Genomic DNA, 3,996 nt, shown 5'->3' with positions numbered 1-3,996 from the left:
CCCGCGCTCGTAGCCGCCGGTTCGGCCCGCCTCGACGCCCACCGCCCACCAGCGCCCGCGCGCTCGCCGGGTGCTCCTTCCTTGCCGGAGCTCGTCATGGAGGCAAGCGGTAGCACGAAGCGGGCATCCATGGACGTGGAAAAGAGAAAAAAGATGAGAGAGGGGACGAGTGGGAAGATGGGCCCTTTTTATCTGTATGACAGGCGGGCCACCGTGCACATGCAAGCGGACCGAGACGGACGAGAAGTGGCCAAAGAGTGTCCGTCTGTGTCCGCTTCGGTCTCAAAACAAGACCAAATTTGGTCCAGAGATGGGGTGAAGCGGACACGAAACGGACGAAAAAGTAAAATAAGGTCTGCCGCTGGGCCGCCTCGTTTGTCCGTTTTACCCCAAACGGACGGGGCCGGACATGATAGGGTCGCGCTGTGGAGTTGGCCTGAGACCAACTCCACAGCCGACCCATACAGTCCGGTTTTGCCCGTATGGGGTAAAATCTGGCCCAGCAGGCACACCCAAACGGACAAGTATGTTCATTGGTGTCCGTTTTTGTCCGGCCCAATTCCAAAACCAGACCAAACTTGCGCCACAAATACTTCCGAACGGATAGAAACGGGTGCTCTTCTCGCCTCTCTCGTTCCCTCCCGTTCGCCTGTGCCTTCTCTCTGGCCCACAAATCAGTGAGATTGAACTGTCGCCCCGGCACGCACGACGCCGTGCGTGGCCACCATTGTCTGGTTCGCCATGACCCAGGCCTCCAGGGCGTACGCAGCCACTATCATGTGAGGCATAATCTAATTGAAAGTTAAAATCATGATGACAAGTTTTATGGATATCATTATTCTTTATAGCATACGTGTCATCATAATAATCATCATAGATAGGAAGGATGCTTTCATCATAATAAATTTGCTCATCAAAATTTTGGGGACAAAAAGTACCATCTTCATCAAACATAGCATCCTCAAGCTTGTGGCTTTGCATATCATTAGCATCATGGATATTCAAAGAATTCATACTAACAACATTGCAATCATGCTCATCATCCAAAGATTTAGTGCCAAACTTTTTAATACATTCTTCTTCTAACACTTTGGCACAATTATCGGAATCCTTATTTTCACGAAAGACATTAAAAAGATGAAGCATACGAGGCAACCTTAATTCCATATTCGATTGCAAGATCTAAATATATACCTTCAAGCGCTAACCTCCCCGGCAACGGCGTCAGAAAAAAGCTTGATGTCTACTACACAACCTTCTTCTTGTAGACGTTGTTGGGCCTCCAAGTGCAGAGTTTGTAGGATAGTATCAAATTTTCCTCAAGTGGATGACCGAAGGTTTATCAATCCGTGGGAGGCATAGGATGAATATGGTCTCTCTCTCAACCAACCCTGCAACCAAATAACAAAGAGTCTCTTGTGTCCCCAACACACCCAATACAATGATAAATTGTATAAGTGCACTAGTTCGGCGAAGAGATGGTGATACAAGTGCAATATGGATGATAGATATAAGTTTTTGTAATCTGAAAATATAAAAACAGCAAGATAACTAATAATAAAAGTGGGCGAAAACGGTATTGCAATGCGTTGAAACAAGGCCTAGGGTTCATACTTTCACTAGTGCAAGTTCTCTCAACAAGGATAACATAATTGGATCATATAACAATCCATCAACATACAACAAAGAGTCACTCCAAAGTCACTAATAGCAGAGAACAAATGAAGAGATTATTGTAGGGTAGAAAACCACCTCAAAGTTATTCTTTCCGATCAATCCATTGGGTTATTCCTATAAGTGTCACAAACAGCCCTAGAGTTCGTAGTAAAATAACACCTTAAGACACAAATCAACCAAAACCCTAATGTCACCTAGATACTCCAATGTCACCTCAATCTGCGGGTATGATTATACGATGTGCATCACACAATCTCAGTTTCATCTATTCAATCAACACAAAGAACTTCAAAGAGTGCTCCAAAGTTTCTACCGGAGAGTCAAGACGAAAACGTGTGCCAACCCCTATGCATAAGTTCACAAGGTCACAGAACTCGCAAGTTGATCACCAAAACATACATCAAGTAAATCACGTGAATATCCCAATGTCACCACAGATAAGCACATTCAAGACATACATCAAGTGTTCTCAAATCCTTAAAGACTCAATCCGATAAGATAACTTCAAAGCGAAAACTCAATTCATCACAAGGAGATAGCGGGGGAGAAACATCATAAGATCCAACTATAATAGCAAAGCTCGCGGTACATCAAGATCGTGCCATATCAAGAACACGATAGAGAGAGATCAAACACATAGCTACTGGTACATACCCTTAGCCCCGAGGGCGAACTACTCCCTCCTTGTTATGGAGAGCACCGGGATGATGAAGATGGCCACCGGTGATGGATCCCCTCTCCGGCAGGGTGCCGAAATAGGGTCCCGATTGGTTTTTGGTGGATATAGAGGCTTGCGGCAGCGGAACTCCTGATCTAGGTTTCTTTTCGGGGGTTTATGTATTTATAGGAATTTTTGGCGTCGGTCTCACGTCAGGGGGTCTCTGAGTCATCCACGAGATAGGGGGAAAGCCCAAGGGGTAGGGCGCGCCCTCCACCCTCGTGGATGGATCGGGACTCTTCTGGCCCAACTATTTTACTCCCGGGGCTTCTTTTGGTCCATAAAAAATCATCAAAATGGCACATCAATTGGACTCTGTTTGGTATTCTTTTTCTGTAAAACTCAAAAACAAGGAAAACCAGAAACTGGCACAGGGCTCTAGGTTAATAGGTTAGTCCCAAAAATCATATAAAATAGCATATGAAACATCCTAGATGGATAATATAATAGCATGGAACAATCAAAAATTATAGATACGTTGGAGACGTATCAGGATGATATCTTGGTGAAGTCCAGGAAGAAGGACACCTTGATAGATGATTTGTAAGAGACCTTTGACAATCTCCGGATCTACAAGATGATGCTTAACCCGGCCAAGTGTGTCTTTGGCATACCAGCATGCAAGCTCTTAGGTTTTCTGGTTTCTGAACGGGGCATTGAAGCTAACCCGGAGAAAATAAAGGCCATCACCTCCTTGGCTAAACCGACATCTATCAATGATGTTCAGCGTCTAGCGGGTCGTATTGCGGCCCTAAGCCAGTTGAGTGAGAAGGCTATCCCTCTATACCAGATGATGAAGAAGACAGATCACTTTGTCTAGAGTGATGCTACTGATAAGGCGTTTGAGGCCTTGAAGAAACAGTTAGCTGAGCCGCCGATTCTTGCTGCTCCCATTGATAAAGAGCCCGTGTTGTTGTATGTGGCTGCTAATGGCTGAGCTGTCAGTGTGGCGATTGTGGTAGAAAGGAAGGATTCAGGCAAAGAATATCCGGTTCAGCAGCCGGTTTATTATATTAGTGAGGTACTCATTGAGTTCAAGCAGAGATATCTGCATTGGCGGAAGCTTGTATACGGGGTGTTCATGGCTAGTCAAAAGCTCAAGCAATATTTTCTGGGTCATCCCATTACTGTGGTTAATTCTGCCCTTTTAGGGGATATTATTCAAAACAGGGAAGCCACAGGTCGGGTAGCCAAGTGGGCCATTGAGTTTGGACCCCCATGGTTTGAAGTATATGCCTCGCACAGCCATCAAGTCTCAAGCACTTGTGGATTTCATCAATGATTGGACAGAGTTGCAGATGCCTGAGAAGAAGTCGGATAGCACATAATGGACTATTCACTTCGATGGATCCAGGCAGTTGGAAGGCTCGGGGGCTGGAGTTATCTTGACTTCCCCACGAGGTGATAAATTTTGTTATGTTTTACGATTGATGTTCCCTTGTACTAACAATGCAGCTGAGTATGAGGCCTTGCTCCATGGTCTTTGGATGGCTAAGGAGATGAACTTAAGCCAAGTGAGGTGTTTTGGTGACTCGGATTTGGTAGCTCAGCAAGTTTCTAGCAGTTGGAATTCTAAGGACCCACTCATGGCGGCTTATCGC

The sequence above is a fragment of the Triticum dicoccoides genome, chromosome 3A (genome assembly GCF_002162155.2).
Source record: "Triticum dicoccoides isolate Atlit2015 ecotype Zavitan chromosome 3A, WEW_v2.0, whole genome shotgun sequence".
NCBI classification, from domain to species: domain Eukaryota; kingdom Viridiplantae; phylum Streptophyta; class Magnoliopsida; order Poales; family Poaceae; genus Triticum; species Triticum dicoccoides.
This window is presented reverse-complemented; position numbering follows the sequence as displayed.